Genomic DNA, 23,397 nt, shown 5'->3' with positions numbered 1-23,397 from the left:
GATCTTGCTTTGAGATAGGGCATCTAGCCAAAAATTGCCCAAAAGCCTCCAAGAAAAAATTTGCTAGAAAAAACCACCACAGATCTACATGGTGGGAAGGAGCACAAAAAGAACACTACACTGTCATCAAAGAAGAATACTCTAGAGAAAACTCTGAATCACATGAAATCAGGCAAGAAAGAAACAGCTCTAAAGACAAGCAAGGAGAAAGCCCCGCCCAACAAATCAACGGTTATGAGGATTTGAATACCGCACAAAATAAATCTTCATTTCATAGCAAAGCAGATCTCCTAGACCAAACTTCTTCTCCGACTATCTTCAAAAGAACGAACATAATAGATCGCGAAGCTAAGACACCAATGCCCCAAGAACCAGAAGAGATGAAGGAAATGCAAGATAAAGGAAGTTGGAAGACCATAGAAAAAAAAAGAAAGCTACATCACCAATCTCGCCAAGAAAGACGAGGAGCCGGATAATTAAAAATTAAGAAAATTATAGGTCCGATAGACCAATTTGGTCTTAGTGGACATTAACCACCATCATCATCATCAATTTGGGGCCCATTGCTAAATGATCTTGATGCTCCACGACCATTCTTGCTAATTCAAGTCATACATGACATAAGAGGAATGTCAGTCCTTTGTCAAACCATTCTCCCTAATTCAGGCCACAATACTTGACATAGGGAAAATATCAATCCAATATGTTATCATCATCAACACTGATTCTCAATGAGAGAGGTGTTCTCAACAAGTTTAAGCATATCTCTAAAGTATACAAACGTCGATCAAGACAAAGGATTTGTAAGAATATTAGCAATTTGCTCATAAGTGGAGACATGTTGGAGCTTTACTGCTCCCTTCTACATCATGTCATGCATGAAGTGGCACTTGATCTTGATGTGCTTCAACCTGTCCTTGAAAATTGGATTCTCTGTCAGCTTCACACAACTTTAATTATCACAGTTATCATAGCTAGCTTGAACACATGATCAAACTATCCCACGAGTAAATTCTGAAACCACACTGCTTCACACCTCTCTAGGCTAACTACAATATACTGAGTAAAATAGATGTCTAGTTCTTACTCATCCACGAAATCATAGTCGAGCCCAAATTGAAGCAACCTCTATATTTACTCTTTTTGTCTTCAACACTCTTTACCAAATCTAAGTCTGTAGATGTACAAATCTCAAATCATAACTGATTTTTGTTGTGACAAATTGGACCATGCTTGTAATCCAACTTATGTTTGACTCATAAAATACATCATCGTCCTTTCACTAGATTCATCATCGCAATTGATTTCCCATCACCCTAACTAGGTGCTCACTCTCACACTGAAGCATATCGAGCTATGGTAATTTAGATTGTTCCCTTTTCCATTTTCATCTTCCAGCATATCAACTATCTATTCTATCAATGATATTCCATCATTTTGAACTCAAAGGTCAACTCCATCCTAATCTAAAAACAAAGCTCTCTAACTACTCTCTCTATTACATATGCAATTCTTTCTACCATATCTACATCCTTTGATACATGGGTTCTTCTTCTTCCGTCAAATAATATAGGATAAATCTTCATCCATCAATAAAAACCCAAGCTCAACGTGTTTACTTTTGATTCACTTTCAAAGCCCTGAGATGGCTCTATGTAGACTGATTCTTCTTCATTGAGAGGAATAATCTCTGCGTCCACTTAGTGCAATTTCAAAGCAATGATGAAAATTTTAATAGAAGTGTACCTTACAACTGGAGCAAAGTATTTTATCGTGATATTCTCCCTCTTATTTGGAGAACCCTCTATTGTCAATTCTATGCTATCATGCTAGATCTTATAGATCCATTTGGGAGTTACCATTTGGGAGTTACCTGCTCCTTCTAAGCTCGGATCTTATCTAGTATAATATCACAAACCACGATTATCTAAAGGAATTATTCTCATATCCTTTACTTCCTTCTTCCACTTTTTCAATCTATTGTCAGAGTCTTGGTAGCCTTCACAATGTGTATGCAATCTTTCTAGGAGGTCACAGAAGAACAATTACAGGTAAGTAAAGGATACTAATACAAGAGAATAGCTAGTAATAATATTAATAATCAAGGAAGAGAGATATAAAATAATCAACTTTGTAGATTATAGGGAATGCCAACTCCCTCTTAATCTTGGCCTTCTTGCATCCATATTGCAACTTTATCATCTTCATCATCAACATGATATCATACCTCCCTTGCAGGTGTTAGGGTTTTCTTCTTCTAGCAAAAACATCCAATTTTGGGGTTTTTTGTATGAACACTATGGTTTTCTTATCCAATCCCTTTTACATTCTATGGTTTATAATCGTTAGCTATAATTTTAACTTCAAAACCTATGTCTTTGTGTTCAGAAATCTAGGGCAACTAAATTAGGTGATTTCTCTTACATTGGTAACTGCCTGTGATGTATTATTACTTAGCTTGATTAGCTTCTTCTTTCACTTGATTATAATTAGTGTTCTTATCATCAAACAAATACCAAAAAATGAAGAAAAATGTGACAAGAGGACACAAGATATAGGCAATAATCTAGGGCCAAACTTCTCCAACTAAGAGGAACACCCGCAAGAATTCTTCTCTTCTTATAGATATTCAATTAATGAATTCGAAGACCCATGACCCCTGAACAAGACCCTCCAAGACCAAGTCAAATCTTTCCTGCTTTCCATAAATTTCTACAATTTCGATCCCCAGCAAATTCTTCTACAACTTTGACCAACATATTCTTCTGCAACTTTGACCCAACAGTTTGAGTGCTTCTACCTTTCATAGCTTCAACCTTCCACAACTTCCACCTTTCACAAATTCAACTGAGCTACAAATTCACAACTTCAATGCATCTTCACAACTTTGATACAACATCACAACTTCAATGTAGCTTCAAAATTCCATCTTGCCCAACAACTGTAAAACCCTAACAAAAGAAAGAGAGAGAGAGGCCCAAAACTTTGATCTTGCTCTACTTCTCCTTTTTCATCCATTTCTAGCTTCTATCTGGTGGAGATTGAACTTGTTTGAGAGTGCATTCAAATGAGGTCGATCTCCTTCTTATTTATAGGATTTTGATGGGTACAAATTGCTATCTTTAGGCCGACTTATCCCTTCATGTAGGTCGACTTGATCTTTGCACCATGAAGAGGTCTTGGAGGGTATTTTGACTTTCTTTTGACTCAAATAAAATTTCCTTACAATAAGTAACATTCCCGAAAGGGTCTTTCATACATAACAATGACTCAATTGACTTGTAGACTCAATGACAAGCCTTAGAAGCACTCAATGGGTGTTTGACCTAAAAATAAATCTCCCTTGAGCATGAAACCCATGCCTCAAGAAGAACAATAATAATTATTTGTTTCTTTTTCATTAAATACATAAAATCATGATTACATATGTCATTTTGAAGACTGAACCTAGTTACATATTTCAACACTCCCTGTTAACTAAGGAGGTATTCATAATTCAGACAAGGTACTTGGACTTTTTAAATCTGAAGAATTCTCATAAGAAGAGTCAGATTGGTAACTCATCTATTTAACATCATATCACCCAACATTGTTACATATAAAGTCCTGACTAACAACTCTATCTCTCCACAATATTAGAACACAATGTTGGTGAGACCAATGATTTATAGTCACCATCATCATTGTCTCTCAAGGAACATACCCCACTCGGGTGTTCACTAGGTATGTCCTTCCACGATTATTCTTATCTTGGATTCCTAGTCCTCAAATAATATCAGTCCTTTATGGATTCTCTTATCTTAGATACCCCACCACATCCTCAAAGAGTATCAGATGTCATATGCTTACCAAATCCTCCATTCTTTCTTCCCAAAATGAATACAAGAATGATGTGTCTATCTCTCTGTTGAAGGCCCGAAAATCGGGTCGACAACAAGGGGGATACCCACCCGGTCCGGACCTTGGTTGGCAGCTCCTTATCCGTTTGGTATAGCGGGTCCGACTGGGGATAATGGGACCAGTTTCCCAGTCAGACCCGCTATACTAAACGGATAAAGAGCTGCCAACCAAGGTCCGGATCGGGTGGGTATCCCCTTGTTGTCGACCTAATTTTTGGGCCTTCAACATATTTGGCACTAGAAGGAGGGCTCGAACTATGAATGGCATCTAAATCAAAATCTAAATACCATTCTGAGAGTAAATCGCCCTCACCAACTCCCCCGACTTCTCCAGTACGATTAAATCCAGAGTCAGAAGTCGCTCGGGTATCAACCGCTGCTACATACCCTAATATTTCAGACCAACCTATCATTGAACCCCCTGAAGTTCAAACTCTGATTCGCAAACTCCAGGGATTTTCTATTTTTACTCAGAGGTCTGAAAAATCTCAAAGCAACGTGACTTCGCAGTACAATCCTGCTCATCCTCTGACTAGATTAAAGAGTGAAAAATTTGGCATCCAGCTAACTGAATTCCCTCTTCTCACCAGGAAAAGAGCAAGGAAAACACCACCAGAGTCTGACAGTGAGACTCTTTCATCTACGTCATCCATCTCAACTCCCTCACCGCGAAGTCAGCCACCCACGTCTTCATTTCAAACCATTCATCCATCTTCCACAACCCCTCCTCTTCAATCATCAAAGATCATAATACCTTCATCTTCCCAGTATCAGGGATCATCCTCTGCACTTACATTCACTAGCAGCTCAACGATGACCCAGTCTCCATGGAACAATCCTGGGGCAGTTTTAATGCCTCCACCTCTGAACCCAATACCGGCCCATCCTGAGAAATGGCTACCCAAATTCAATCCAGAAGCAAGCATGCTAGCTGAAGAACATATCAATAATTTCATGCTTTCTGTTAATCTCAACGGAGTTACCAACGAGGATGCTGTCATCCGGCTTTTTCCCTACACAATGCAAGGAACAGCCGGGTCATGGTACTTTTCATTACCTTCCAGGTCTATCACAAGTTGGGACATTTTTCAAAGTCAATTCCTTACCAAATTTGGCGATGACAGATCAACGGCAACGTTAATAAATGACCTATCCAATCTCAAAGCCGAGGCTAGAGAACCCATCAAAGACTTTAACTTACGGTTCAATAAAATCCTCAACAAAATTCTTGTTGCTTCCCAACCCAGCGAAGAAGTGAGATGTGAATGGTATATTACTGCCTTACCATCGAACTTAGCAATCTTCGTGGATAGGGCAAATAAGACAACCTTAGTTGAAAATTTGACAGAGGCGATAGTAGTAGAGAAACGCGTAGTAGCCCTGGAAAAAAGATCTGCGATAGAGGAACACAAATCTAATAAAATCTCCTACAAGGAAGACCCCAAGAAGAAACAATCGAAAGATCCTTTTGATTTGGAGGGATTACAAAAAGTGTTAAAAACCATGTCCAATGAGATGATTGACATAAAAAAACAAGTAGCAGAAACTTCTTCGAGAAAGCCCTATAGAGCTTTTAAAAGAAATCCTTAAATGGAGGTGAAACCACCCAACGCTATCTCAAACGTCGAATCTGAAGAAGAAGAAGAAGAAGAGAATACCACTGAAGGGCAGACCGATGACGAAGAAGTTGTGGAACTTCAAGGAATGTGGGATTTCATCCTCCCACAAGAAGAAGATCAAGAAGCATTTCCGGTTAGTACACGAAGCAAAAATCAACTTGATCCTCCCCAAACTACCCCTAAGCAGAAGGGCGCAAGCCCTGCAGCAAAAGATAAAGTCACAACAAAGAAAACAACTGCAAAGGCGACTCAAGCTAGCCCAGTTCGATCAGATCAAACACCTCCATCAAGAACACTAATTGTGTCGGATGAAATGGAGTATAACATTATTGATGACATGAAAAAGACTAGGGCTAATATCACTCTTTATGAGTTGAGCAAATTGAAACATCAACAGAAGATAATGATGAAATAATTACATGTCGTGCCTACTACATCTCTGCCTACAGCTGTAGCTTCCCACAACACGGGAAGACCTCCAACCAACACGATCAATAAGATTGACCCAAATGACATCACCTTGATTGGAGGGAGATCAAGGTCTCACACTCCCCCTTTTCTTCTCACTTACGAAATTTTCAACAAAAACGTGCACAATTGTTTGGTAGATTCTGGTGCTTCAACGAATATTTTACCCAGATCAATATGTGCCAAGTTGAATGTTCAACCGCAAAAATCCGCAGTGCGCATAATTCATCTTGATCGATCCCAAGTCGAAGTGATTGGTGAACTTAATCAAGTGACCATAAGATTGTCATCTAACCCGAAGGTGTGTCAGGTTATTAACATTCTAGTAGCTGATATCCCTAAATTCTATGGCTTAATTCTTAGCAGGGATTGGTCCGAAAAACTCCATGGATACTTCTCAACCGACTGGTCGCACATGTGGTTACCCTACAATGGTAAACCCAATCAAATAAAGGTTGAACGAGAGTTACACCAGAAGTACATAGTGACAGAATTGGAGGGAGAAAATGAAGCAATAGCATACAACAACAGTATCATAGGAAACTACTCGGTAGATTCTTTCCTCGGCAATTTTAATGCTCATACCTCACCTTACTTAGAAAATTCAGTTTTGTCCCAAGTCGAAAATTTTTCCCAAACTGATGATTCGAAGTGTGTTAATTTTTTAGATAACTCTGTAAATATATCTTTGTTTTGGAAATTATATTTTGATGGCTCCAAATCTAACGAGGGAGCAGGAGCAGGATGCGTTCTGATTAGCCTAGACGGAAATAAGACCATGCTTACATGCAGACTCGAATTCAATTGCACAAACAATACAGCGGAATACGAAGCCTTGGTGCAAGGCCTATACAAAGCAATCGGGTTGAACGTTAAGTACCTTCAAGTCTTCGGAGACTCTGAAATTGTCATCAAATAGGTACGTAACACCATACATTCCCTATCAGGTCATTTGAAGCACTATCAATCTTTAGTTCAAGATCTGACTACACATTTCATAGCATTCGATATTTCGTCAATCCTAAGACTCCAAAATGCGAGCGTAGACCTATTAGCTAATGTAGCCTCTAGACTTATTCCCTCCGAAGATTTTAGTCCAGATAGATTCTCAATAGAATTAATTTTTAGACCATCCATCCCTGACAACATTAAAAACTTGAGAGTGTTCAATGACGATCCAGACATTGTAAATTTCCTTCTGAAGGATCCTACTCAAATCAAATAATTGACGAAGACCATCACGATCATCAAATACAACAACATAGTACTGATAATGCTATGCCTAAGTCGGTGGTTAAATTAGAAGACTTATATGATTTGAAAAGTCGGTTTAAAAGGTCTACCAATGCTAAACTTTACAGTTCGACTCTGAACTACGATTTAGTAAACCTAGGAACCGATGAGAAACCACAAAACGTCAATCTAGGCCATGGCCTAGCACCTGAAGAGAAATTAGCATACATCTGTCTTTTGAGACAATACAGACATGTTTTTGCCTGGAACTACGATGAGTTGAAAACATACGACACTTCTATCATTCAACACACTATCCCGATGATTGACAATGAAAAACCTGTCCAACAGAAGCTCAGAAAAATCCACCCCAATTTAGAAAATCAGATAAAAACTGAGCTAAATAAGCTGTTGAGAGCCAGAATAATCTTCCCCGTCAGACATTCCAAATGGGTCTCTAATATGGTACCCGTTAGAAAGAAAAACGGAGATATTCGAATTTGTATTGATTTCCGAAACCTCAACAAAGCCTGTCAAAAAGACAATTTTCCCCTCCCACCTATGGAGCAGATATTACAGGGAGTAGCAGGCTCAGAATTAATGTCTTTTTTGGATGGATTTTCAGGATACAATCAAGTGTTGGTGCATCCCGATGATCAGCTAAAAACCACATTCTGAACTAAATGGGGCACATACGCATATTGGAAGATGCCATTTTATTTGATCAATTCCGGCGCTACATTTCAGAGAGCCATGGACATCGCATTCAAAGGCTTAGTCAATAAATCTGTAGTGATTTACTTGGATGATATAACAGTGTACTCCAAGAAGCGAAGCGACCATCTCAAAGACTTGAAACAAATCTTTCAACGATGTTTAAGGTATGGGATTTCACTTAACCCGAAGAAATCTTTTTTCACATTAAGTGAAGGAAATCTTCTAGGATTCATAGTGTCAAAATCTGGCATTCACATTGAACCTGACAGAATCAAAGAAATTTCTGAAATATCCATGCCTCATAACAAAAAAGCCATGAAATCTTTCCTTGGTCAAATTAATTTTGTGAAGAGATTTGTCCCAGATTTCTCATGTATTGTTTCTCCTTTGCAAAATATGATAAAAAAGAATTCAAATTTTAAATGGGGTCAAGATGAGCATGAAGCATTCAACTTGATAAAACAAGCCATCATTAACGCTCCATCTTTAGCAACCCTGAATTTTTCAGAATCTTTTATCTTATACACATTTGCCTTAGAAAAATCTTATGCCGCGATTCTAACTCAAACAAATCAAGAGAAAGCAGAAGCTCCAATCACATTTTTTAGCTCGAATTTACAAGGTGCTGAACTCAACTATTCCAACGTAGAGAAACAGGTGTACGTTGTTTTCAAAGCAATCAAATATTTCAGACCTTTCTTACTCAAAGCCCATACTAAGGTCATAGTACCGTTTCCAGCGGTAAGAAACCTTCTGATACAGAAGGATGTGGGCGAAAAAAGATTAAATTGGATCTCCGCTTTACAAGAATACGATCTTGAGAACAAACCAACAAACATTGTAAGAGGTCAAGGCTTCTGCAAAATGTTGGCTGGAGCATCGCAAATTCCTAAGAATTCATCTGACGAGGTACATACGTATGAGGTAAGCCTAAACGACGCGGAATCATTATATGCTGACACCATTTATTATCTGAAGAATGGGTATGCTCCATCACGCCTGGATCACACCAAGAAAAGAGCTCTGAGGTTGAAAGCCAAACAATACCAGCTCATAAATGATGTTCTGTTTAAAAAGAATTATGATTCTGTGCTTCTTAGGTGTCTTGAGAAAACTGAAGCCGAAAAGGTTTTGCAGGAACTCCACGATGGACCAGCAGGCGGACACTATGCTGGAGATGCTACTGCACATAAAATCTTACGTGCAGGATATTATTGGCCCACACTGTTCAAAGACTCACACAGTTACGTGAGGAAATGCCAAGTCTGCCAGACTGCTGCAGGGAAACAAAAGAAACCGTCCATGCCACTACAGCCTGTAAACATCGAGCAACCATTCAGCCAGTGGGGCTTGGACATAATAGGTGAGATCATTCCTCACTCTTCTAAGCAGCATAGGTACATCCTCACGGCAACAGATTATTTTACTAAATGGGTAGAAGCAGTTCCTCTCAAGACTGCCAATTCTGAAAATATTATTGAATTCATAGATCAATTTATAATCACTAGGTTTGGATTGCCAACGGCCTTAATATTTGATAATGCTTCATACTTTTCTGGAAATACAATGACTGAGTTTGCACTTAAAAGAGGGTTTAAACTGAAATATTCGGCCAACTACAATCCGCAAGGTAATGGATTGGCTGAATCAACAAACAAAAACCTGATTAGCATTATTAAAAGAACAGTCGACCAAAACCAAAAGAATTGGCACAAAGCGTTGGTAAATGCTTTATGGGCAGATAGAATAACGAAGAAAGCTTCAATCGGCACTTCTCCCTTTAATTTAGTTTATGGGAAAGAAGTGGTTCTTCCAACTCACTTAGTCATTCCCTCTTTATCTTTAGTACAACACATCGATGAGGTACCTACCTCCTCCATACAACTAAGACAAATGGAAATAATTAAATTAGAAGAACGACGAGAACAAGCTAAGAAAACCCATGCTCATCACCAAGCGCTGATAAAATCCTCTTTTGACTCAAGCATAATGACCAGAAAAAATTTTCAGATGGGAGATTTAGTTTTGAAATGGGATAAGGCTCATGAAGAAAAGGGCAATCATACAAAATTTTAGAAACTGTGGCTTGGTCCTTTTCAGATTGTAGAAGTCATAGGCCCATCGACGTTTGCGTTGCAGGATTTAACAGGTAGAAGAGATTCTTTGCCTGTTAATGGACAGATTCTTAAAAAATATTTTCCATAGAAGATCACTCTTCTATTTTTTGTAGGATAGTTTTAGTTTTTATTTGTTTTCTCTTTCTTATGAATAAAACCAGTTGTAGATGGTCACTAAAAGGGTTCATGAAAAGGACACCAATTCTCTATCAGATTTTGAGCTTTTCGCTTGTACAAGTAGCAAAATTTTTCGAAAGATCTGATTTTTATTATTGACAGGTAGAGTTAACTTTAGCCTAAACATTGATGCTAGTTTCAACTTCAAAAATTTGATGAAAGCAACCTTTTGGTAAAAAATTGTTTTATATCAGCACAATGAAAGGTATCAATAATAAAATAAATATTCTCTGTAAGGCTGCTGCTTTCAAACTCTATTATTGTCGTCCAGAGCTTTCTTAAGGAAAGACAATGACTTCCTCCCTGCTAAAGGAAATCGCAACGTTCAGAGGAACAATCCTGGAAAACACTATATCTCAAAGAATAAGAGGTCTCATCACGAGCCGGCTTATCATGATCACAGATATTATAACTTGCTGACTTTGCCAATACTGTCTACCAAAACAGGGCAACGACTCAAGATTGTTGCAATCAAAAGACAAGGGGTCTCATCACGAGCCAGCTTGTTCAGCAAAAGTGTAAATCAAGTGAATGACTGTGTCATAATTTGGCCACCAAACCAAGACATTGTTCTTTAGAGAATAAAAAAGGAAAAAGTGTCAAAAAGGGTTTTCCTTTGAGATGTTGTTAATAACCTCAAGCAGGATAAAGGATCATTGCTGGATAAACAGGTACCCTGTCGAGGCTATGGACGCTTGCGGGCAGCAGAGGCTCTACCTATGACAAATCAGCATGTTGTAAAAGCCGGCACGCAGAGGAGACCTTATTTTATCTTTAAAAGACCAAGTAGTGTCTGGTATAAGTACAAGGACTAAGCCTGAGGAAACAAACGATTGGAATATGAAAAGGTTGAGACGAAGTATCAATGCTAGGATAAGGCATAATATACTCTATCTGTCCATAACAAAATTTAGACATATGAAAACTTTTCTGCTTCGGAAGTTGAAATTCAATAGAAAAGCAGAGATAACTCGTTCTTCACAGTGAATCGCCATTGTTGTGGTCACCAACACCCCCCCTCTTTGATTGGTATTAGCAATAACACCAAGCAAATGGGGACCCTTAACAAAAATCCAAAAAACATTTTATCAAATGTTTTTGTATTTTAACTCCCTAAAAGCTATATCGCATCACGAGAAGAGAGTGAGACGTTTTCATATGCGCATAATAAGCTGCGAAGAAGTGACGCGAAATTCATCGCATCGCTTATATTATGAAGCGCTCTCAAATGAAAAACTTAAGGAATCGCCGACGGCCGATATGCGACGTCGCATATCGCAACATCGCATAAACAACACACAATGATTATGATTAACTGCGATCTGCGATACTGTGATCTGCGATACTGCGATCTGCGATTTGCGATCTGCGATGAATGCGATCACCAATTCCTGCGATGATACATCTTAAACGACGCAATCCTCGACACTGCGATGCGAGTCGCAGAAATCACTCATCGCAAAATTTCCTCGACACAGCGTTCAAGGAAAGCTATCTGCAGACCAAAATTGGGCGCGCGCCTTAAAAAGAATTTAATGATTGTACGCCAAAGTATCCGAGAAGGATTGTGTTGTGTTTTTCGAAGAGTCAGTTCATTATGAGTGTCATGATTATGCATTCATTAGAGCTTAAAGCTTTCATGTCAATCTTTTCGTCGTTACTCTTTTTCTTTGCGTAAACTGCAAGACAACAACTAATATAAATTAATGTGCAAGAAACATCTAAGGAGAAGGGGAAAGCGTCAATACTCGGAGAACAGAGAAGAAATTCTTTCGCAAACGGATGCCGCATGCAACAGGACCACGGATTCCAGAGTATCACTCAACAGAGACTGATGGAAATAGACTGTCCAAGACTCAGAGTCAAAGGCGCACAAAAGCAGCATGTTCACAGAAGATCCTGAAGCTTAGACTGGGTAAAGCAAAAAGAAAAATGCTAAAGAGGGAAAACGCACCAGAAAAGCCTGTAACAAAGAATGGAAGCAGTTTTCAATATAGAAAATTGTTCAGAGAGCAAAGTCCCTGACTTATTCAGTCATTCGCAAGGCCGGAAAGTGAAATAGCAACAGCACAATCAGTTTGAGAGAAATTTGGGTTATTACCAAGAATACACACAGCGAATACACCGAGTCAGAGGAAAATATCTTCTAGTTTGTCAGAAAGCGGTGCCTGCTCTTGTTGTTTCTATTTTCGTAATTCAAACGAAAGAAGAAGACAACCAGCCGACTCTTCCCAGGCGAATGTTGCATTGCTTACGGCACTAAGGAGCAAATACAAAAACGGTTAGAAATTAGATTTAATTTTTAGAAATAAATTTGCTTTAGTAGAAGGGCGGTCATTTGAAACCATGTCCTAAATTTATGTAATTAAGATTAATTAGTTAGCAGTATTTAAACCCTTCTCAGGCATTTAGAGAAGGGTTCGGAAATTTGTCAAAAAACTTGTCCTCAGAACATGCACTTTTGCACCCTCGGAGGGGCTTTTTCGTGAATGGATGGATCGAGATTTATCAATGTTTGCATTTAATGTCTGCTACTGATGTTGCACTTTTGTACTCTTAGTAGATGTTAGAACAAGTAGAGATAAATCGTTATTGCTTGAAGCTTATTGAGTGGAACCAGTCATAAATGGTACTTTTATCTCTTGACCTGTTTCTGTTCATATTCTTAAAGTGATATGCAGCTTTCAGTTGTTTATACGTTAATGCATGAATGTGTGGGTTACCATTTGGCACTTCTGTACGGTGGAGTCATTTATTTGTGCTTGATATATGAATAACTTATTATGCGATATGTTGTTCACAACTGTTTTGCCTAACTTTTTATGTAGAATGGTTTATCTTAATTGATTTCTATTCTTATGATAGTTGAATGATCTTTATTACCAGTTATTGTTTGAAATATTTTTAGATCACATAATAGAAGAAATACACCCCAGGTTAGTGTAGATTAGATGTGTTGTTTTTCCTTTATTAGATTACAATAGCATAGAGTTAGCTTAGAAGTTTGAATTAAATTAACTTAAAACACTCCTAGATCAGCATCATTCAACTCTACACACACACACACCCCTTAGATTGGGAAATTGGTCCCATTATCCCTAGTTGGACCCGCTATACCAAACGGATAAGGAGCTGCCAACCAAGGTCCGGACCGGGTGGGTATCCCCCTTGTTGTCGACCCGATTTTCGGGCCTTCAACACTCTCCCACTCAATTAGGGAGGATATACCCATTCTTATAAAGGAATGTACCCATTTCTACAAAAGGAATGTGCCCAAGTTCCCTCTCATCCCAAGATTTGTCCAAGCTCCCTCTTGACTAGGGATTTGCTTCCAAGCTCCCTCTTAAACATGGAATTCTTTCCGGCAACAACTATCTATTCTTTCGTGGAGATCATGGGACCTATTGCTTCTTGTAGGGATCCTCATTTCAATGTCCTGAATTTCTTCTTCATTATTATGGAGCCTTCATATTTTCTTTGTAGGGAATCGACCATCCATCACTTTCCTTTTGTCATGTTATCCTTTTATTCATCAGAAAGGGTTATTCTTTTGGATTTCCTTCAAACAACTACCTTTTCAATGTCATGCTTATTTTAGGATCTGTTATACAACCACATGAGTGCTAGTTGTAGGTGACATCTATAATTCTTTTTTTGGTAGCCCTGCACTAACTCATCTAGATTTTGTTCAAAAATAAAGAATGAACATCAAATCAAAATTACCTCTTGTGATGACCTTTCATCATGAAATCTTGCTTGCAATATCAAGATCATGAACATTCATAAGCACATCTCCAAGACTTTCAATTAAAAGGGTCTCATTTCTTTACAAACCTTATTATGGTCTTCATGCCTTCTCTATCTAGATATCATGACCAATTCTTCTAGTTATCAGATGTCGATTTCCATAGTTGCATCTTTCACTATCTCTTCTTTCTTCTTCACATATTGCTTCCCGAGAACTCCCATCCATAGTTCCTTCATCTTTTTCAACCACCTCATATTCCATATGAGGACATATTATGTTGATTTCATCTAGTTAATATTTGAACCATGCCTTCATGCGTCTTTCCAACGAAGGAGATCCATTTTCTTTGATCATGCTTATGAGATAGAGAATTTACCCATGCAACCATATGACAACATGACTCAATTAAATACATGCATACATACGTCTTTCCTTCTTCTGATCATCTAGGCTTCCTTTTCTTGATTGGGAGTACTTCAACCATCTCAACATGTTGCATTCCTTTCTCACCATACCATCATCCTTCTAAATAATGAATCCCATACAAGGTGTAATTCTTAGCAAGATACTTGCTTCGTCCCAGAGAGGTGAACCTTCTAGTGAAGATTCCAACAAAGGATCTAGATTATCCTCACCTAGCAGAAGCTCCTTTCTCATGGCCATGATGTATGAGGAATTCCTTATATCGTGCTAGATTGCTTTATTTAAACCATATGCACTACACATGCTTTCAATGAGGTTACGAAGACATACTTCCTTTATATGATGTTTGTTACATCCATGTAGACTTCTACTTTAACTTCTCTTTCAAGATTTTCTAATGATATCATGAGCTCTTTGTTCAACAGTATGCTTATAGTATGATGCCATATTCTACTAATATGTATCTCGTCATAATGTTTCTCATCTTGACTGCCATGGTGGAGGTCTTTTGACCTCCCACTTCTCCTTGCTATTAATTGGAGAAACCTTAATAGTGAAGATCTATACCTTTGGATTTATTCTCATCAAGTTCTTGTACTTCTTCAATGATATGAGCTTCATTACTTTCTTTCATTTTTTTTTCCTTCTTGAATTTTGGAAAATCTCTCTTGTAGTGCCCATATTCATGACATCCATAGCATTGGATCCTTGACATATTCTTCTTTCTTTTATGAGGACCAAACTTCCCAAATTTTGCTTTTCTCTTAGTCCTTGAAGCAGATGTTTTAATTTTTTCACTTGATCCCACATTACTTTTTTCCTTCAACCTAGTTTCTTCAATCTTACATATTGACAAAATTTCACTGAATGGGGTGGCTTCCCTCTTTCCAAAGATGCCAGATGTGAAGTTGCCCCATTCCTCTAGAACTGTATTGAGCACTATGGTGGTCATATCTTTATCGAACATTATTTCTCCAAAATTTTGTATTTGGTCTCTTATTTATGATACCTTCATAAAATATTGGGCTATGTCATCTTCCTTTGAGATCTTCATGTTGTATATCTCATTTCTTAAAGATATTACTTCTACTGTAGTACTGACAGAGAATTTTTTTATTAACTTGTCATATATTTCTTTTGATGTCTCAAACTTTGATACATATAATATGAGGGGATCCTTAATGGATTCAATGAGAATATTTTGATCTCGTACTTCCCCTTTCATATACTTTGCTAGAGCTTGATCTTCTTCCTTTGAAGGCTTAGTGATTGATCCCTTAACATGTTCAACGAATTATTTTCTATGAGGATCAAATATGTCCTAGTCTTTCATGCAAGAAAGTTTGATGACCCAACCAATTTGTTACTTTCCTTGCAAAATGAAGTCATTTTTAACATACATGTATATAAAGATACTTACTTGTGAAGATATTCCTTGATGAAAATATCTTCAACTTGATGCCTTGTTGATTTTTGATGATGATTTTGGTAATAGAAGATGTCTTCTTGATGAAGATGTATTATTCCAAAAGTGATCCTTGGCTCAAATAGTGGGAGATCACCTAGATTCCTTGATGATAACAATGCTTCTTATTGCTTCCTTAGATGTAGAGTCTGGTGACCTTCCCAAGATACTTCAAATGTAGGGTATTTATTTGATTGACTGGATTATAGGTCCTTGAGGTCTTACTTGTCTTGAAGATTGTAAGCTTCCCAAGAATGATTCAAGGGTAGAACCTTTCTTCATATGAGCTAGGGTCCTAAGGTCTTCTCCTTATTGTTTCTTCTAGATGGTGTGATTGTTGAGTAGTCCCTTTTAATGGTTCTTATTCTGTTCGGTCCTTATGAATCCCTTCTTGATGATTCAATGTTCTTGATGTTTCTTGAATGAATGTTTTGTGTTTTGGTCCTTCAGTATCCTTCTTTAAGTTTCCTTTCCTTGATGTAGTCACCTTAGCTCTGATATCATGTTGAGAAATATAGGGCAGCTAGATTAGGTGATTTCTCTTACTTTGATAATTGTTTTTGATTTGTTTTTACTCAACCTGATTAGCTTCTTCTTTCACATGATTATAATTATTGTTCTTATCATCAAAAAACTACAAAATAATGAAGGACAAGGAGACAAGATGACACAAGATATAAGAGATCAGTCAAGGGCAAAACCTCTCCAATTGAGAGGAAAACCTACAAAAATTATTCTCTTCTTATAGATATTCAATTGAAAATTTCCAAGGCATGTGACCCTTAACCAAGAGTCTCCAAGACCAAGTCAAATCTTTCCTTATTTCCAGCAAATTCTACAATTCAGATTCCCAACAAACTCTTCTACAACTTCGACCAACAGATTCTTCTGCAACTTTGACCTAGTAGCTTCAGTGCTTCAACCTTTCCCAACTTCAACCTTCTGAATCTATGACCTTCCACAACTTCAAGTATAACACCCCCTCCTCCCAAGTCCACCCAAGCGTCTAGCCAACAGGGCAAACATGTGATGAGATAGGTTACTAAGGGATTCAATATCCTAAGTGACCTCAAGGAAATGGAATCGACTGAACATATAAAAAAAACCCATCCATAATGGCAAAACACCCTCAGGGGACATGTCAGCCACTCAGACAGCCTGTCCCTGAATCCCATTGATGATTTAAGCCTTTTAACCCAGATTCACTCTCATCCTATAGACAAGACAATGGCTAGCAACTCAAATTCGCTCTAATAGGCCTTTGTGCGAGCAACTGTGGAATTTTCTCTGCATACTTGTGCCAATGACCCCAAGATTTGAGCCACTTTTCTAGCCCAGAGTACCGGCCTCTGCCATGAAATTGTTACAAACTTCATAATCATAATAAGACATGATAAAAATACTGAATACTCAAAATCAACGTTAGGATTAAGCCTGAGCATCCCCAACAGAGATTGACATTCTGTCAAACACTTGGAATCAATGCAACTTGCAGGTCTAGGACACAAGACTGAGCATAAATGAATGAAAGAACTTATGAAACAAAACTAGAAGGATCACCTTCTTCTCCATTGAACTATCACACCATCAATTAGGTCTTACATCTATCCATTTAACAATTACAAGTAAATACACAAAATAACCATGACAAGAACCATTCACATAACCACACTTATTCCCAACATTAAACCATAGAAATATCAGAGAAATTATAGCCATTAAATCCACATAAAAACTAGTGCGAAAGTAAGATAACTTAGTTTTTATTAATCATAGGCAAATCCGACCAGGTTAGGGACTTCCACATACCACTGGACCATAGACATGGCTGAACCAAATCTCTCTTTCAGCTAGTCACCCCCATGCCATATTCCAAGCATGAATGTGGGATCTCATCGAACAACCAAACCAAGAACAACCAATAGAATGCAAAGGTTAAACCACCTCCACCATCACCAAACCATGTTCACACCAAAACCGGTGCTCCGATCAAAAGTGAACCAAACTTTGAATACCATCCAAAATCCATCATTATCCTTGAGGAATTTTTCATCTCCTTTTCTCTCAGGTTTTACCACAATCTAATCCAAGATCACTAGGCCCTAAACGGAGACTTCTGCCTCACGCTTTATTTTGCATACCATCAAAACTAGTCAATGGAATTGTAGACCTTTAGCAATGAACCTTGATACCACCTCCGCCCTAGATTCTGAAATCCATCTCACAAACCAAATCTTGGAAGTAAAATAAACATCACAAAACCATGGCATCTAAAAAAAGGCAAGGATAGGCTGAAAACCAGTTTCATAACCTGGGAAAACCATTCCACTAACAACAAGGGAACGATACACCAACATGCAAAGCCATGCATGTCCAAACTAGTTAGGAAATCACACATGGAGAAGGTTACCTGCAAGTATTCCTGCTGAAGCTGCTTCAATCATGCTTTCCTTTCCTTGATCCTTGTTTTCCTTCCTTTCCCTTTGCATGCTTTTCCTTCCTTTATCCAATGCTAGAGTGCTCCAAGAAAACTCTAAGTAACGATGAGTGAGAGAGAGAAAATAATGAGAGAGCTCCAAAATTGACCTGAAAAAAGGTTACACTCACTAAACCTACCAACTGATCCTCATAATCCTTTTTATTAATGAGGCCTCTAATTTCTTCTTTTTCCATTATTTTCCTTCAATTTCCTCCTCACATGCAACCTATGACCTTTCACCTTACTTTTCTCCTAATTTCCTTTATTTTCATAAATAAATGTGCCAAAAATGCCTTTTTTCCTTTTAATGTCTTTTCCTTATCCTTTTAATGCCTTTACATTTTCCAATTCTCCTCAGCCAAAAAACACATCCGGTGATGCCCGCTAGGATATCTTTTCCCAACATTCATCTTGGAATAAGTGTCCCTTAACCGTGATCTTATTTTTACCTTTATTTACATGATTACATGAACTTTTCACCAGGTTTGTTACAGAACCCTCCCCTTCGAGGAACACCATCCTCAATGTTAAACCACACCAAGACTTCAACAAAACTACTAAAAAGAAAACATACTGCCCATGGAGCTTTATAACTTAGCTCATTGCAATATTTACAATGAAAGACCTTCTTAAAAGAAAAAAATCATGACAACATGACCAGATAACAATCATACTGCATACTGGAGCTTTATAACATAGATCATTCTGGTATTTACAATAATCAGATATACACATATGTAGATTTGCTAAAATAACAAATAAAAGGTTACAATGCTTGTATCAATTAACAAGGGAATATAGAGGATCACACATCCACCCTCAAATGTAGTACTAGGATTCACCTCCTTCCGAGGAAGTCCAGAATCCACTCTCACAATCAAAGTTGTATTTAATGTCCAACGCTACAACCCTGCGCTATTTGTCCCCTCAGCAAACAGTTACCACCTCATTTTTCCAGGGCACACTACTAATGTGCATTTGATTCCATCTGGCAATGCTCATGACCAAAACAAATATGTTTTTGATATTCCCTTCTTTGCTACATGGTCTCTCCGGAAATTCAATCACCTCCTTCCATGTAGTCACTCACCTTCCAAGTTCCTCGGAATCCCCTAACCCAAGAGATCCATCCCTTGGCAAGCCTTCCTCACATCGAAAGATACAAAACCAAGGCATATACCTACCTCATAACCATCATAACGGTCATAGCATGCTCATGGAAACCAATGGACACTATTGGGTAACCTGTGTTCCACAATGGCCCTGCTTCTGAAGTACTCTACCAGCATATTGTTGCATGTTCCAATTTATTTTTCCGTTGCTGCCAATTCTTGCAGTAGATTTCAGCCACTTGACCGGGCATATTCATGCATTCCTGTTCCAAGAACATAATTTCCATTAGATTCAAATAAATTGAAATAACCTCAAATCATACCTCATTGGTAGTTTTTCAATAAGGTACACTTGCAATCCTATTTTCTTCCTATCACAATAAGTCAAACTAACTGTTTCATCAAAAAATCATGTATAAACATATCACATGTGGTTAGCTAAAAACACAACCATCATAGATCAACATCATAAATCACATCTAACCATCATAAACTAGAATCATAGACCGCATATAATCATCATATACTATAGTTATAAATGACATGCATAATAAAACTGAAATAAAATGTTGATACTTATCCTTTCATCAATCCTTAGCTTCTACCTTTGTCTTTATTTCATACACACTCCAGATTAGTTGCCAGACCAGACAAGCACCCTGTGCCTTTTCCTGAACTGTGTGCACATAAACATAGTTTGCATCACACAAATACAACTAAACGCGTCATGCAATACATGCATCTACACTAGTACCATATGTACCACATGTACAAAGTACCACCTGTACACTTCAATCACCTGCACAACATGTGCACAACATCACATGTACACAATGTTATCACTCCATAAATTTCTCCAAGTTGAAGAGATAAATCCCAGAGGTAACCACAAACCTGTTTTGGTTAGAACACTGGCCTTTTCCAATTGGAGGCGGGTCTCTCACTTGAAAGAATATCAAATTATGTAATCAACAATGCTCAAGGACATTTGATAGAGGCAAGGTCTGTAATGATAAAAAATGATTTAATGAAAATGGTTGATGGACTTGAGAGGGAGGATCACTAGGCATGGATTCATTTTTCAAAGTTTTACATAAAATTATAAGAACTTCATATTAGACACTTATGAAAAAAAGGCATGGTAGGTACTATTCCAAGTTACAACATTTGGTTCTAACATAGGATGAATTTTGAAACTAATTGGAAATTACACAAAGATATCCAACCAATATGTAATAGAGCTTGAATTAAAATTATGAAACATATATTTTAGGATCAAATATCTAGAGGAACACTATAAAGGAGCACGTAGTTAAAGTGAATTCCATTATAGTTTAGAAAAAACAACAATCATAGAGAGAATTAACATAAATGAATTTTGAAAAACTATCTGGGAAACAATTTAGAAGTTTAGAAGTGAAAAATTGCAATAAATACATAGTGAATAGAGGTAACAGAAACCTGAAACCCATACCACAAGAATCTTAGCTCAATTGTCAAAACCTTCCACTAATAATTTTATTACGGCAAGAGAAAAAACATACACAGGCCTTCTCTACAAATACAAACTCTTATCTCTTTTTTTTTTCAATTTAAATACATTAGGCATATTGAACAATCAAAATAAGATACATTGTATCTTTCATTCATTTGATAGGATCAAATCATCTTCAATTTAGAAATATCAAGCTTTGAAAGAAAAAAACTAAGATAAAGCTAAAAATAAAACTGAAATATATTTTTTGATAAAATTAGCTTTATCTTATCTACTTCTTTGATCCCTATCCATTCCTTTCTATCCATATCACCAACATCATTCTGGAAGGTCCAAAAATAATCTAAACACAAAAATAAGTGTGACTATTATAGTTTTGTAGCAGTTGTGCAAGCATGCACACCTGTAAATGAATACCAGGTGGCTAAAGTGGCAAGGGACCCATATGATGTCTCAAACCTTTCAAAAATTCAAATTCACAAATCGAACTTCAAAAAACTTCATAATTCTAGCAGAAATAAATCGTAAAAATGGGTCACCATGTGACACATGTAACTCCCAAATGGTAGCACCTATATAAAGTATGAGATACATTTTGTATATTTTCTTGTTTTGAAGAAAAACCTCTCTCAGTTTCTTCAAATTCTTCCCTAACTCCTCAGAAAATTCTTTCCAAAGGAATGGCTAAAACAAGCAATTTGCACAGTCTGAAAAATATGCTTTGAAGATGCATTCGAATCTCTCGATCCATGACACCTGTGCAAAAAATGGAATAGGTTATTTTTATTTGGCCGATCTTGGAGAAAAAACTCATTAAGTTTCCCAAAATTTGCCTCCATGTGATCAAAAATTGTTCTGCAAAAGGATGACTAAAACAAAATATTGTGCAGCAAAAATATGGGTTACACAACACTGATTTACAATGGTTCTATCTCTATTCTATGTGTCACTGTATTTGTAGTGGATCGATCTAAGGCCATCTGTAGTGATGATGTGTCCTTTAGTGCTTTCTTGACTTGGCCAGGTGTAGGGAGTATGGGAAATTATTAAGGTTTACGGTTATGATGCATGTGTGAATGATTAGGTATGGGGGTGTACAATGATGGTGAATGTAGGAATATAGTAGTAGAATTTAGAGAATAGGTTTAGAATGAAAGGGAAGGGGGGGTATGCAAATGTATATGAGATGGGAACATATATGAAGGGGTGTATGTATTAAGGGAAAGGAAATAGGGTATAGGATAGGAAAGTAAAGGGGTAAATGAAGTAAGAATAAAAGAATAGACCATAATTGGCAGAATAGCGAGACCTCATAACTCCCACTAACTGAGAGTTTTCACAATTTTAATGATGTCGAACAATGGATTTGAGACTATGACAACAACATTAGTCATAGGCTAAATTGTCGCTCAAAAATTGAAAATCAATGGATAAGGCAAATACATTTGAGGAAAAAAACCTATGACCCTAACACATGACACCACCTACACAGTGTGTACAAAACACCACATGTACACTGCACCACTGTACAATGTGTACAAAACACCACATGTACACTCCACCACTGTACAATGTGTACACAATACCACATGTACAAAGTACCACACACATGACATGTACGAGACACCATATGTACACAACGCCACATGCACAACATGTACACAACACCACTTGCAGACAGCACCATTTGTACAACATGTACACAACACCACATGCTCATAGCACCACTTGTACAATCATGCACACAACACCATATGTACACATCGCCACATGTACAACATGCACACAACACCACCTATACATAACACTGCATATCCAACATGTACATATCATCATCTCTATACATAACCACATATCCAATATCTACGTGGAACCATCTATACCGAACACTGCATATCCAATATGATGCAGGAGCATTCAGCTCAACAATTTCATCATAGTCTAGTTAACTTAGGGATCTTTTGTTTTCGAGGAAGTTGGATTCCTATGTATGTAATTATTAATGTTTTAAGTGATTAGAATAAGAATTAATTAGATATTGTGAGGATAATTGTAAATTCTCTCGAATGAAGGAGAACATTAGTGATTAATGATGATGAGAGATTTAGAAATCAATTGTAACTCTTATTGGTCTCATGATTTGAGGATCTAGAGAGGATCCTTAGGGATAAGTAGGAGTTAAAAGTGGATTTAGAAGATTTTCAGGAGCTTGTTAAGCAGATTAAGGATCTAAACTAGAATTAGTTCAACAAAACCTTTTTGTATAAATGTAAGCCTAAAAGGCATAAAGGGAGGTAGTTAGAGGAGTAGCTAGTGAGTCAAGAGTCAGACTGTAAGCCTACGATCAGGAGAAGAAGGCCATTGATCATAAAATCAGGCTAGAGTGAGAGACTCTTGTGTAAATACTTGTTTATTAATACAAACAACTTGATTTGGAGTTCGTGT

This window comes from Pinus tabuliformis, chromosome 6 (genome assembly GCF_031772625.1).
Source record: "Pinus tabuliformis cultivar Carrire ecotype Pingquan chromosome 6, CPIR1, whole genome shotgun sequence".
Classification (NCBI taxonomy): domain Eukaryota; kingdom Viridiplantae; phylum Streptophyta; class Pinopsida; order Pinales; family Pinaceae; genus Pinus; species Pinus tabuliformis.
This window is presented reverse-complemented; position numbering follows the sequence as displayed.